General features: G+C 41.9%; 1 protein-coding gene across 6 annotated transcripts in view; it reads left to right on the top strand.

Moving 5' to 3' along the window:
* The window catches only part of ADD2 (adducin 2), a 114,931-nt gene that overhangs the window by 34,786 nt on the left and 64,694 nt on the right, over positions 1 to 15,451 (top strand). Inside the window, exon 1 of one of the 6 annotated variants that reach the window (XM_056571473.1) lies at positions 2,117 to 2,137. The exons of 2 other annotated variants lie outside the window; for them this stretch is intronic. The gene's annotated coding sequence lies outside the window, so the exon portion shown is untranslated. Of the gene's footprint in view, positions 1 to 2,116; positions 2,138 to 7,265; positions 7,388 to 10,245; positions 10,346 to 15,451 lie in introns of those variants that run through there. 3 more of the 6 variants (XM_056571470.1, XM_056571471.1, XM_056571469.1) reach the window with 3 other exon arrangements.

Genomic DNA, 15,451 nt, shown 5'->3' with positions numbered 1-15,451 from the left:
CACGCCTCCTGCACGGGAGAGCCGCGGCAGAGCCGTGGCCCCATGTAGGAGATCATGGGGGGGGGTCCCAGCTTTCGGACCCCCACCCCACGATCAAACACTTATCCCCTATCCTGCGGATAGGGATAAGTTGTTTTCGGCCTCAGATGGCTTTTAAAGGGGTACTCCAGTAGAAAACAAATGTTTTCAAATCAACTGGTGACAGAAAGTTAAACAGATTTGTAAATTACTTCTATTTGAAAATATTAAGCCTTCCAGTACTTATCAGCCGCTGTATGCTCCAGAGGAAGTTGTGTAGTTCTTTCCAGTCTGATCACAGTGCTCTCTGCTGACACCTCTGTCCATGCTCAACTTCCTCTGGAGCATACAGCGGCTAATCAGTACTGGAAGGGTTAAGATTTTTAAATAGAAGTAATTTACAAATCTGTTTTATTTTATGACACCAGTTGATTTGAAAACATTTGTTATCCACCGGAGAACCCCTTTAGGGTAATGTTCACACATACAGGATCCTGCGCAGATTTGATGCGCAGGATTTGTAGCTGTAGATTAGAAGCCGTGATCAGTCATTTAGTTTACACTGAAATCTGCAGCAGAAAATCCCGCGCATCAAATTTGCGTACATGCGAATGTACCCATAAATTCTTTTTTTGTGCCGTTCACCAAAGTCAGTGGGAGACTATTTTTGGACATAGACATCGGTGCAGAAATTGCATTAAAAAAAACAAGCAGATAAATGGCCATGTGAACATATCTTAACTGGTTATAGCAGTAATTCAAAAGCACTACAGTGAGCTGTTCACCCCGCCTGAAATGGCTGATATCAGAGAACAATAGACTATAGTCCAGTGGACTTCAACCTGCGGACCTCCAGATGTTTCAAAACTACAACTCCCAGCATGCCCGGACAGCCATCGGCTGGGAGTTGTAGTTTTGCAACATCTAGAGGTCCGTGGGTTGAAGACCACTGCTATAGTCTGTTGTCCAGCACGTCCATAGACCTAAGATAATGTCCCTTCAAAGCCATTTTAAAACATTCCCCCAAAACAGTGCTGCCAATCCAGGGTGCCTCCAGCTGTTGCCAAACTACAACTCCCAGCATGCCCGGACAGCCAAAGCCATTTTTCAACAGCAGGAGGCACCCTGCTTGGGAAACAATGCTCTAAAACTAGACCTTTACAGGTATGAAACACAGCTTAAAGGGTGTCCCCAAATTTGGGGCTTGGAAAATCAGCTAGAGAGGATATCTTTTTTCTCTGGAAAACCTGTGCAGTTGATTTCAATAGGCATCATGTAATACTTAGTTTTTCCTGTGAAAGTGAATAGAGATGAGCGAACTTACAGTAAATTCGATTCGTCACGAACTTCTCGGCTCGGCAGTTGATGACTTATTCTGCATAAATTAGTTCAGCTTTCAGGTGCTCCGTGGGCTGGAAAAGGTGGATACAGTCCTAAGAAAGAGTCTCCTAGGACTGTATCCACCTTTTCCAGCCCATGGAAGCACCTGAAAGCTGAACTAATTTATGCAGAATAAGTCATAAACTGCCGAGCCGAGAAGTTTGTGACGAATCGAATTTACTGTAAGTTCGCTCATCTCTAAAAGTGAACACTTGCATCCGAGTTCCTCCGAAAATTACTCCTGATTGCTGGGGATTCAAGCAATAGGTTACAAGCGGTGGGTTATTCTGTGATCAGTTTTTTATTAATTTTTTAGCATTATTTATTATAATTTATTGTTTTATTTAATATTATTATTATTATGATTAATAATAATTTTTTTAGGATCATTCTAACAAAAAACGGATTGCTCAAAGCGAACATTTTTTTAATTTTTTTTTCTTCAGTCAGTACATAGCTCCAGCTGCCATCACATTCAATGTCATCTCTGCTTTGCTTTTATGATGTTTGATTTTAGTTTTTTAAGATTCTCTGGCAGGGGGTGGTAAAATGTGGGTGGAGTAGGCAATGGGTTTATCTCACGAAAACAGCCATCTGTCCTCCCTCTGTCACCAGATTATAGAGTAGGTTCTCAGCAGAACTGTGACATGTGATTCCGCAGGTTCCATAGAGAGTGCACATCACTTCACCTCATGGGGCAGCCCCATTACTGAGCCCCTTGCCTGTCCTTGTAGACCGAGTGAGTATCATGCACTGGGCTCCATATCACATCTTCTGGCTTTGGGGAATAGGTATTGTTTGTTTGCTTTTTTGATGTACTTTACTTATTTAGTGAAATTTTTATTTTTTTATTTTGTTTTTTAAGCTTGGTTCTTATAGTATTGTGCAATCTTTCTTGTATGTCCTTTGGATTTTCTGTCACTTACCATAAAAAAAAAAATAAACAAAATAAAAAAATATGTTTAAATTATGTTATCCTGTTTGGACGCATTTTTGTAGCCAGTGAGATATTTTATGACCAGAAGTGAGTTTATAATTTCCAATTCACAAATTGCCTCATTCTCTGCAGCGCAATGAGGCGACACACAGCATGTTGCCTTGTTTATACATTCATTTATTTATATGTATTTATAAAGTAGTTTAAGAGCATATTCAAACGAGCATTAACCATGTGGTTTTTGACATACAAACCATTTCTATAGATATTCAGGGGCATTTACTAATCTTTTACCATGTAGTCTGGTTTTTACCCTTTTTTTCTACTTCATTTTTGACTATGTGCGACAAATTTACTAAATTGCTGCATGGCATTAATAAATTTGGCACACATAGGCAAAAGTGGGAAATTTACTTCATGTAGTAGAAAAAATAGTCTGTTCCTTTTTCCTGCTGTCTGAATAGTTTTTTTTAAGCTTTTTCACCACATCTAAATAATTCAATAGCTAAATTGTAGTCATGGCTCAGAATAGTGGTAAACGGCATTTAGTGTGTGTGTGTGTGCTTTTTAAATTTTTTTAACACAGTTTTTTTCTCCCTAAATGTACTTACACTTTTTTTTTTTGGTTACTTCTTTTACAGATCCGTGTATCCTGTGGACTCCTTCGGATTCGGTGGACTACTTTGACGACCAGCGTTTTTCTTTGCTTGATGTTAATAAAATGGTTAACGAGGGCTTGTGGGGGAGTGTTTTTTTTTGTAATAAAATTTTTTTTAAACCTGTTGTGATTTTTTTTTTTTTACTTTACTAGACAGGCTTAGTAGTGGAAGCTGTCTTATAGACGGAGTCCATTACTCAGCCGGGCTTAGCGTTAGCCACAAAAACAGCTAGCGCTAACCCCCAATTATTACCCCGGTACCCAACACCACAGGGGTGCTGGGAAGAGACGGCACCAACAGGCCCGGAGCGTCAAAAATGGCGCTCATGGGCCTAGGCGGTAACAGCGGTATTTAGGCTGGGGAGGGCCAGTAACAATGGTCCTCACCCACCCTGGTAACGTCAGGCTGTTACTGTTTGGTTGGTATTTGGCTGAGAATAAAAATAGGGGGGACCCTATGTGTTTTTTTTAAATATTTAATTATTTATTTAAAAAAAAACGCATAGGGTCCCCCCTATTTTCATTCTCAGCCAAATACCAACCAAACAGTAACAGCCTGACGTTCCCAGGGTGGGCGAGGACCATTGTTACTGGCCCTCCCCAGCCTAAATAACGCCAGCCTGTTACCGCCTAGGCCCAGGAGCGCCATTTTTGACCCTCCAGGCCTGTTGGTACCGGCTCTTCCCGGCACCCCTGTGGCGTTGGGTACCGGGGTGATAATAGGGGGTTAGCGCTAGCTGTTTTTGTGGCTAACGCTAAGCCCAGCTTAGTAATGGACTCCGTCTATAAGACAGCTTCCACTACTAAGCCTGTCTAGTAAAGTAAGGAAAAAACACAACAGGTTTAAAAAAAAATTTATTACAAAAAACACTCCCCCACAAGCCCTCGTTAACCATTTTATTAAAATCAAACAAAGAAAAACGCTGGTCATCGAAGTAGTCCACCGAATCCGAAGGAGTCCATAGGATACACGGATCTGAAATGAGAAAAAAAAAAAGGGTTAGTACATTTATTATCACCTGCTCACACATCTCCCGCCCCGCACGATTACAACTGCCAGCATGCCCTTACAGTAAGGACATGCTGGGAGTTGTAGTTGTGTGGTGCAGGAGATGTGTGGGCAAGTGACAAGCTTTTCCCCTGCCCCCAGCTGCAGGACTACAACTCCCAGCATGCCCTTACAGTAAGGTGGGCCGGAGGCCGGGCACAGTGTTTCCCAACCTGGGACTTGTAGTTTTGCAACATCTGGAGGCACCCTGGTTGGGAAACACTGTTTTAGGCCAGTGTTTTCCAACCAGGGTGCCTCCAGATGTTGCAAAACTACAACTCCCAGCATGCCTGGACAGTCAAAGGCTGTCTAGGCATGCTGGCAGTTGTAGTCTTGCAACATCTGGAGGCACCCTGGTTGGGAAACACTGGCCTGAAACAGTGTTTCCCAACCAGGGTGCCTCCAGATGTTGCAAAACTACAACACCCAGCATGCCCTGACAGCCAAAGCCTCATACGGCCTCCCTGCTACCCCCCCCCCCCCTTGTCTCCCGCCCGCGCCGCTCAGCTCCCGCTGCTACAAGACTACAACTCCCAGCGTGTCATCACTGTAAGGACATGCTGGGACTTGTAGTCTTGCAACAGCAGACAGATGGGAGTTGTGTGGCGCTGGCAGGTGAGAGGGGTGGGATGTAAATCACTGCAGTGTCCCGGTAGCGCAGTGAGGGTAGCAGGGAGAAAGTATGTCGGAGCCCGGGCGCAGTAGCTTTTCCTGCTCCATGTTGGAGCTGGAGTAAATTTAGTCATTTTTCACGGCCGTTGCAACAGTTTATTGCGCAACTGCGACTGTCTCAGTTAATAAATACCTGACCAGTGCAAGTAAAAACTGAAAACTTGCGTAAATTAAGCGGGAAATTTTTTTTTTACTTTCTAGCTCTTGCTAGAGAAAGTCACACAAAAAATAAGGTAGGCGCAATTGCGACAATTTTGCGCCAAAAATAGTCAGAAAAAAATGACTAAACCCCTTAGTAAATGCCCCTCATTGACTTCAATGGGACATACAATGCAAGAAGTGACATGTTATTTCTTACCGCCAGGTTCCGTTAGAAAGCTCCCATTGAAATCATTAGGGTTCAGAGAAAGCTGCAGCACTGAACATGGGTAAGGTTTGTGCCCATGTGCACTTATCCAGAGGCTAAGTTTCTACTTGTTTTTTTTTTTTTTTTTTATGGGGTGGGGGGGGGGGGGATGCCAAGAAAAACACCAATTCTGCCGCATGGCGTTTTTTTGGCCAAAAAAACGCTGCGGCCAGATGTTACCTGTAAATCAATGAGAAATCGCAAAATTCTTATTCCACTTTGGCGTTTTTTTTAAACCTTTTGCTGTTTTTTTTACTCTTTTTGCGTTTTTCAGCTCCTTGGTGGTTTTCCAAATTTGCAGCATGTTGAGCCACTGGCGATTTTTTTTGTCAAAATCGTGGCATTTTTCTCCCATAGAAGTCTATGGGAGTGAAAAAACAGCAAGAAAAATGCCATGTTGGTTTTAACTTTGGTGTTTTTGCAAGCGGTTTTTACACTTTTTTGGACTTTAGCGATCCAAAAAAGTGGTGGAGATACCTTTTTAAATAAAATTTCGTAGGGTACCATAAAAAAATAATAAAAAAAGATACAGTAGTTATGGAAAAAATTGTATCTAACGAAATTTACTTTTTTTATTACAAAATTTTTATTAATTTTTAAAACAGGGATCAATTTATTTGTGCGGGCAGGGACCTAAAAATGTAGCCAACAATAATGTAGTGTGTGTATGTTTTTCACTTTTTTCTTTTTTTCTTTTTTAATTTTTTTAGGTAGTACTACTACTCCCAGCATGAAACACACTGTTGGGAGTAGTAGCACCTGTACTAATTGACAGATCACCTGTTGTGATCCTTCTGTATAATTTATGGATGCGGCCAGCCACTCTTCTATGGTCCCCTGCACGGCCGTATATATACACCTATTCATATTTCCCGCAGAGAGCTGTGATTGGCCAGATGGTTCCAGCCTATCACAGCTCTGCGGGAAATATGAATACGTGTATATATACGGCAGTGCAGGGGACCATAGAAGAGTGGCTGCATCTATACATTATGCAGAAGGATCACAGCGGATGTCAGAAATTTTGTTAAATAATAATTTTTTTTTGTGGCACCCAACAAATTTTGGGTACCAAAAAAAACTGCCACGGTGCAATTTCTATAGGAATGAAAAAACACCAGAAAAAATGCCAGACTCAGGAAATTGCACTGCCGTTTTATCAGGCGTTTTTTTCAAACCGAAATACGCAGGACAAAAAAACAAGTAGAAAGCTTGTTCAGAGAAAGCAGCAGCACTGAACATGGGTAAGGTTTTTGCCCATGTGCACATATCCTAAGAGGACTGTTGCTTTACGGTATTTTCGGTATATATTGGCTGTACCTTTACAGTCAATTTACAGGTCCTGCTGGATCTGCTACAGAGCAACAACTCTGCAGCAGATCCTGTACAAGTAAACGTACCCTAAGGATATGTTTACACAGATGGATTTACTGTAGGAAACAGTAGTAAATTTTGCTACCATTGACTTCAATGGATGCGCAGAAAATCTGGATGTGGATTTTCTGCAGACCCATTTAAGTCAATGGTAGCAAACTCCAGTGTGGATTTTTTGCAGCAAATACACTAATCTTAAGGCTATGTTCACACGGCAGAATTTCTGAGCAAAATCTGAAGGAAAAAAAATTCCACTCGAAAATTCCGCTGCAGAAACGTCTGCCGCAAAATCCCAATTTCAGCATCTACGGAAACAATGATCAGGTTCATTGTCGTCTATTAAGACAGCGCATTTCCGAGCAGTCCTAGCGCCGACAGAACAATCAAATGTGTGGAATGTCCACTCGTGTTTTCAGGGCAACATTTCGCATATTTTCCACCTTGTGAGCATAGCATAACAGTTTGTAAAAGCATTTTACAGATTAATTTATTTAGCAATTATTTATGCTTAATAGAACATTTGTCAAACAGAATCTCTGCTTATAGACTATTTATGTGCACATTATTTGTGACTACAAAAGCAGCCGGTTACTGCCCTGCATGGACACATAGGTAAGCATTATGAGGGAGATTTATCAAAACCTGTGCAGAGGAAGAGTGGCAATCAGATCGCTTCTTTCATTTTGCAGAGGCCTTGTTAAAAATGAAAGAAGCGATCTGATTGGTTGCTAGGGGCAACTGGGCAACTTTTCCTCTGGACAGGTTTTGATAAATCTATCCCCTATGTCTTTGGTTTACTAATACGTATGTTATCAGTTTTTTTTTTGTTTTTTGTTGTTTTTTCTTTTTTTGCCGCTTGGATTTTAATGATTGCATTATTTACCGTAGTTACTGGTAAGTGCACTTTATACATGATATTAGTACATTTTCAGTTTAGTGTTTACAAATGTCAGATCACTGAGTTCTAGACTGTGTGTCGTTTTATTTCTTAAAGGGGTACTCCGCTGCTCAGCATTTGGAACAAACTGTTCTCGGGAGCTCGTGACGTCATAGCCCCGCCCCCCCAATGCAAGTCTATGGGAGGGGGCGTGACGGCCGTCACGCCCCCTCCCATAGACTTGCATTGAGGGGGCGGGGCTGTGACGTCACGAGCTCCCGGGAACAGTCTGTTCCAAATGCTGAGCAGCGGAGCACCCCTTGCCGTTTTTTGTTCTATGTAGTTCCTGGTCTGTTTTATTTTATTTATTTTTTATTTTTTAACCATTTTCTTGCTTGGGATTTTATGACCCCTACCATGATTTATTACATTGAAAAGGTTTTAATGCAATGTATCGATAGTCAGTACTAAATTTGTATAGATTTTTTTTTCTACCTAATTGAGAAGCGCTATCTTATTTTTATTGCCTGTTTTCTGATTTACATTATGTAATGTGTTAGCGTGCACTTTGTAAACTGTAGTGATGCCTTCTTTTTTTTATGTATAATTGTTTATTTTAAAGAGAGTTTTTTTCTTTTTCAACATATCACAAATACATCAAATATAAAAGAACAAGAAGACATACAGTATCGTTGAGGTATATAGAACTATAGCATCCAAGGCACATGTCAACTTCAATTATAGGGAGTACAGGCAGAGCCTAAATAATTTCACAACATATAATGGTCTGTGGTATCACAATCTATGTTTCATTTTTATATGACCCAGGTTATAAATGAGAATGTCATTGGTGGCTTAAAGGGGTACTCCCGTGGAAAACTTTTTTTTTTTTTTTTTTTTTAAATCAACTGGTGCCAGAAAGTTAAACAGATTTGTAAATTACTTCTATTAATAAAATCTTAATCTTTCCAGTACTTTTTTGGGTCTGTATACTACAGAGGAAATGGTTTTCTTCTTGGAACACAGTGCTCTCTGCTTACATCATGACCACAGTGCTCTCTGCTGACATCTCTGTCCATTTTATGAACTGTCCAGAGCAGCATATGTTTGCTATGGGGATTTTTTCCTACCCTGAACAGTTCTTAAAATGGACAGAGATGTCCGCAGAGAGCACTGTGCCCATGATGTCAGCAGACAGCTCTGTGTTCCAAAAAGAAAACCATTTCCTCTATAGTATTCAGCAGCTAATATGTACTGGAAGGATTAAGATTTTTTTAATAGAAGTAATTTACAAATATGTTTAATTTTCTAGCACCAGTTGATTAAAAAAAAAAAAAAGTTTTCCACGGGAGTACCCCTTTAATTTAAGTTGCATGGGCCTTTATGGACCCGCTTGACACTAGAGGCTTCTGATTTATGTATTGAACCAGTAGATACCATTTACCTTTTGTATGACGTATATGTTTATTACCTTGGGAAATGTTACAAGCTGCTTAACCTTTTCACTGCCATGGATATATGCAGTGTGTCATAAACTTGTCATGGCTACAATGTAGGAGCTATAGCTAAGAGCTTGGTAATGTTTTATTTTCTATTTAATGCCACAGGTATACTGAATGTGAACCCAGCCCGGGTACTGTTTTAATGTTATTAATTCGAGTTTTATGTGCGGTTCTCAAAATGTGAACATTGTCCTGTCGCCAGGAGAGTTTCATACCCTAGTCTCTTCTATTGTATATGTAGAGATTTTTAGCTTTTGCAGATGAAATTGAAAGGTTTTACAACATACAATACTATTGGCACAAGAATGTATGTTCCATGGTGTGAATAGGTAATAAATATCTAGTTTAGGACAGGTTCTGGGGTGTTTATTTAGGCTAGGGCTGGGCGGTATGACCAAATGTGTGTATCACGGTATTTTTTAAACTTTTGGCGGTTCCACGGTATATAACAGTATTTCCTAGCCCCCCCCCCCCCCCCCCATATTAATTATCAGCCCACATCCCCATCGGGGTAAATACTCACACATGTCACCCGCAAGCGCTGCCCTCCTCGCCCTGATAGTTGCGGCCGCCGGCGCTGGCACTCTATACTGTGCGGTATCCCTATGCCCGGGCTGCAAAAGGTAAACAAAATAAACTTTAACGCACCTACGTCGGCCTTACGCTGGGGACGGGAACGGTGGAGAGCTATCAGCCTATCACCAGCCGCAGCAATGTTCCGCCTCGGCCTGTGATAGGCTGAGCCCACTGTCATGTAAGGAGCCGGCTTCTTACATGACAGCTCCTATGGATAGGGGATAACATGTCTAGGGGCGGAGTAACCCTTTAAGGGCTAGTCCTGCAGGACTCTTAATGGGAACTGGGTTCCTGCTGTGGAAAATGTGCAGGAACTCCGCTCCCATGAGTTCCTGCAGGACTTGAGCCCTGGATACAGTAGATACACCCACCAAGAAAATCTGTATGCACATGGCCATGTTTATTCCTGCAGCCCTAAGACTGTCCTTGAAGACTAAATTATGTTTTTTATGAGACTTTTTTTTTAGGGGGACTGTGTATTGTACTAAGGATCTAGAACCTGTGTATTATACATTGGTTGCATGATATGGTATGAATATTTCACTGCATTTCTAGACCTTATACATTCCTGATCATGTACATGTTGTGTCTCCCATCCTTTTCTGCTGTGTCGGTAATTCTGTATACAAACTGTGACATGTAAAGCCGAGCGGCTGGGTTCAGCTGGAGTGGCATGTGTGCCTTGGCAGTGATAGGTGTGTATGGTTGGCAGCAGCTGCGCTTCTACTTGTAATGTGTGTGTGCAGGGATGCAATGAGGGAGCCGTGCGAGCATCCATCCTCCTGTCTGTATCCTAGCAACTACAGGGATGCTGCAACCCTGAGAAGGAGGAGGCAAGAGAGGATTGGGAATTGTGCGCAAGTAACTGATTCACTGCCACGTCAGGCGCCTCACATGGTGATTTGTCATCTGACGTCTCCTTATTACTGACTGATGTTATTACCAGATGGAGCCGTGATTCGTGAGGCTGGATTTATTGTTCCAATTTGTGTGAATGTCACTAGAGAAACATGCAAACAATACTAAAGCTATTTCATATGATAACCTCTGACCCATATCATAATGCAGTTGTGGTGGCCCAGTATGGGAGATGTTGCCCTGTACCCTTGCTGTCCTGTCAGGCAGCCTCCTTCAGTGTCCCCAGGGCCCCTTGCACGTTTCCCTCTGTGCATAAGTTCTGCAGTGTTTTGTATTATAAAATGTGTTGTATCTTTAAGAGTTATGTCATGTGATATGTCATGTGATTGTTACCCGGGAGGTACCAGTGACCAGGTGATCCCAAGAGTGACCTATGGGCTCCCTGCTAGTCTCCCCCATATAATCCCTGGGTGGAGCTTCTCTCTCTTTGAGTTCTGCTCTTCTGCTAAGCTGAGGTCCAGTGCAGTCGCCTAGTGTGTGTGTCCAGAGTGTTGGAGACCTCAAAGTCACGTCCTGCAGCCACCATCAAGTCACGTAAGATAAAGTCACACAGTCCCTGTCATCTATCAAGTCAGCGTGGTCTGCATTCAATTGTCCAGTCCTACTACAAGTCCCAGCAAGCCCTTGAAGGAAAACTGTCAGCTTTCTCCCCCCGCACTAACCAGCAGTACTGGCTAGTAGTGAGGGGACGCTGATCAGTTTGGTCCTTACCGTGCCCGGATCCGCCATGCCGTTCGGCTGTAATCTTCTATTATCGGTATATTCAAATGAGGTGCTAACTGGCACTCTGACATCAGTGCTGGCCGCAGCGCCGCCCAGCTCATCAATATTCCCCCCTCCCTCCACCTCTCCCTCTTCTCCCCTCTCTGTAATGAAGAGAGAGGGGAGGAATATTGATGAGCTGGGTGGCGCTGCGGCCCGGCACTAACATCAGATTGTCAGTTAGCACCTCATTTGAATATACCGATAATAGAAGATTACGGCCGAATGGCAAGGTGGATCCGGGCACGGTAAGGACCAAACTGATCAGCGTCCCCCGCACTACCAGCCAATACTGCTTGTTAGTGCTTGGGAGAAAGCTGACAGTTTTCCTTTAAAGGGGTTATCCAGGAAAAAACTTTTTTTTTATATATCAACTGGCTCCAGAAAGTTAAACAGATTTGTAAATTACTTCTATTAAAAATGTTTTAATCCTTTCAGTAGTTATGAGCTTCTGAAGTTAAGGTTGTTCTTTTCTGTCTAAGTCCTTTCTGATGACACGTGTCTTGGGAAATGCCCAGTTTAGAAGCAAATCCCCATAGCAAACCTCTTCTAAACTGGGCGGTTCTCGAGACACGTGTCATCAGAGAGCACTGTGACAGAAAAGAACGACCTTTACTTCAGAAGCTCATAAGTACTGAAAGGATTAAGATTATTTAATAGAAGTAATTTACTAATCTGTTAACTTTCTGGAGCCAGTTGATATATATAAAAAAAGTTTTTTCCTGGAATACCCCTTTAAGGTCTCTGCGTCACTGGTCACCTCCGTGGTCCCTGGCTGAACTGTATAGACTTTACCATCTGTCTACCCTCAGTAAAGCTACCATTGTCTGTAACTTAGTGTCGGAGTCATTATTGCCACCGTACCAATCCAGCGGTATACCTTTGGGTGGTTATAGGCTAAACCACACCCTGGCATCACGAATACAAGGGGTTAATGCCATCTGCCCCTAGGGTAACAACATCTGCCCTGCACCACACACCCCTCTACCACACAATGCCATAAAACATCTCTATCTGTACCAGCAACCATGCAATTGGCTAATTATTCTTCTCCTCCCTCTATAGCAGTGTTTCCTAACCCGGGCACATCCAGCAGTTGCAAAACTAAAACTCCCAGCATGCCCGGACAGCTTTTGGCGGTCCGGGCATACTGGGAGTTGTAGTTTTGCAACAGCTGGAGGCACCCTGGTTGGGAAATACTGCTCTATGGTTTGTACAAATAAACTTGGAAAATGGTGAGAGCCAAAAGCTGCTTCACAGTTTTGTCTGAAACTGATACCATGTCCCAGGAGAACACTTTATTATAGAACTCCCATTGAGCATTAATGGGGTTATAAGGACTGGAAAAACATAGCTACTTTCTTCCAGAAACAGCACCCCTCTTGTCATCAGATTGTGTGTGGTATTGCAGGTCAGTTCCATTGAAGTGATTGAAATTATAACACCACATATAACTTAAAGGGTTTTTTTTTTTTTTTTTAATCAACCGGTGCCAGAAAATTAAACAGATTTGTAAATGACTTCTATTAAAACATCTTAATCCTTCCAGTACTTATCAGCTGCTGTTATAATCCACAGGAAGTTCTTTTCTTTTTGAATTTCCTTTCTGTCTGACCACAGTGCTCTCTTCTGACACCTCTGTCCATTTTAGGAACTGTCCAGAGCAGGAGAGGTTTTCTATGGGGATTTGTTTCTGCTCTGAACAGTTCCTAAAATGGACAGAGGTGTCAGCAGAGCGCACTGTGGTCAGACAGAAAGGAAATTCAAAAAGAAAAGAACTTCCTGTGGATTATAACAGCAGCTGATAAGTACTGGAAGGATTAAGATGTTTTAATAGAATTCATTTACAAATCTGTTTAACTTTCTGGCACCAGTTGATTTAAAAAAAAAAAAAATGTTATCCAGTGGATAAGGACAGATGTGGTGATTTTTTTTTTTTTTTATTTTTTTTTTAAAATAAAGCCTGTTAATATTGTGGGCACCAACAGTTGACAGACCATGGTGGGTCAGTCCAAGCCTGGCATCAAAGAGCTCACAAAATAGTGCTAGATAGTGAAAAAGTCCTACAAGAAAGCACGATATTCTTGAGCACACATTTTCTGGTGCCTAGCCACAGCCTCTGCATTCAAAAAATGATAGCAGAATAAGTGTATTGGGGTTTCATGGGCACACTGGCCCATGTGCTGCAGGTAAGGGGAATCCATGTCTCTCAGTGAATCTCTTTTCAGCAATTTTTTCCTGTTTCAACACGTGGAAAGCCTCTGACGCACATGGCCAACCTAATGCTATCCCACCCTGACATCCAATCTGGGAAGTCATGTCACCAAACCGCACAAACTTCCATATAGCCCACTATGCTCCTGCGCAGTCACACCACGTTTTTGCAATCAGGTTTATCAGGTTTTTGATGAAAAACGGATTCCTCAAAACCGTGCTAAACTATATCAACACGTGTGTACAACTTTTAACCCGTATACAGTTAAAAAAACGTATAAGGTTTCGAAAATAAAGTTCGGTTGCATCGTTTTTTTTAACCCCTTAAGGACTCAGCGTTTTTCCATTTTTGCATTTTCATTTTTTCCTCATCACCTTCTAAAAATAAAATGATGGCTTATTTTTTGCGCTAATAATTCTACTTTGCAATGACATTAGTCATTTTACCCAAAAATCCCCGGCGAAACGGAAAAAAAATTCATTGTGCGACAAAATGTAAGAAAAATGTTTTTTTTTTGAACTTTTGGGGGCTTCCGTTTCTACGTAGTACATTTTTCAGTAAAAATGACACCTTATCATTATTCTGTAGGTCCATACGGTTAAAATGATACTCTACTTATATAGGTTTAATTTTGTCGCACTTCTGAAAAAAATCATAACTACATGCAAGAAAATGTATACTTTTAAAATTGTAATCTTCTGACCCCTATAACTTTTTTTTTTTTCTCTGTACGGGTCGGTATTAGGGCTCTTTTTTTTGCACCGTGTTTTGAAGTTTTAATCGGTACCATTTTTGCATTGATCGGACTTTTTGATCGCTTTTTATTCATTTTTTTATGATCTAAAAAGTGACCAAAAATACGCTATTTTGGGCTTTGGAATTTTTTTGCGCATACGCCACTGCCCGTGCGTGATACCACATATGTTTACTTTTATTTACACAGTTTTTTTTCCCCCCTTTTTTTTTGCAGTGTTATAGCTCCCATAGGAGGCTATAACACTGCACACACTGATCCTTTACCCTGATCCCTGCAAAGCCATAGCTTTGCATGGATCAGCGTAATAGGGGGTTAATTGCTCAAGCCTGTAGCTCAGGCTTGGAGCAATGAAACGCCGATCGGACGCGACGGAGCAAGGTAAGGGGGCCTCCGCTCGTGTCCTAGCTGATCGGGACATCGCGATTTCATCGTGATAGTCCCAATCAGCCCGACTGAGCTGCCGGGAAGCTTTTACTTTCATTTTCGACATGGTGATCAACTTTGATCGCCGCGTCTGAAGGGTTAATAGCGCGCGGCACAACGATCTGTGCCACGTGCTGTTAGCCCAGGGTTCCGGCTATCAATAGCAGCCGGGACCAACCCGGTGTGATGCGGGGTCACACTGTTTTAAACACCGGGACCGGGCGCAGGGTACAGGTACAGGTACGCCCCACATCCTTAAGAGGTTAAGGAAAAAACATATACATTTTTAACTTTTCACTCCATTATGAATAAAGTTTCACTTGTTTGATTAAAGTTCCAAGAAAAAAAAACTGTGCAAAGTCAAAAAACGTATGGTGCAAACCGGATGGAACCGTACACACATACGGTGCTCTATGGTTCCCATTGACTCCCATGTTAAAAAAAACGTATAAGGTTTCAATACGTTTTTTTTTTACCAGGACCAAAAGCTGTGGTAGGCTACAGTTATGGGTACTGGGGAAAAAAATAGACAAAACCGTACAAGATGCAAAACCGATGCAACTGGATGCATCGTTTGGTATACGGTTTTCAATGGAGAGTCAATGCATAGGGTTTTCAATACGGCTCCATACGGTTTTCTAATTGGAAACGTATATGGGAACTGTATTGCAAAAACGTGTGAAAGTGTGAATGCACCCTAAGAGCTCTGCATCCATATGTGGCAGAAGCAAGATGAAGGACTCTAATGTCAGAAACATTGGTTTATTACTCCCTAGGAACCAATGAGATTCATTGAAATGTACAGTTGTTTCCATGGTGCTGAATGTTGTTAAATAGCACACTAAGTTACGGGTGCATTCACACCACGTTTTTGCAATACAGTTCCCTTATACGTTTTCAATGTGAAAACCGTACGGAACCGTATTGA

Source organism: Hyla sarda, chromosome 4, assembly GCF_029499605.1.
Source record: "Hyla sarda isolate aHylSar1 chromosome 4, aHylSar1.hap1, whole genome shotgun sequence".
Classification (NCBI taxonomy): domain Eukaryota; kingdom Metazoa; phylum Chordata; class Amphibia; order Anura; family Hylidae; genus Hyla; species Hyla sarda.
The sequence above is the reverse complement of the archived record's forward strand: the minus strand, read 5'-3'. Positions and strand labels throughout refer to the sequence as shown.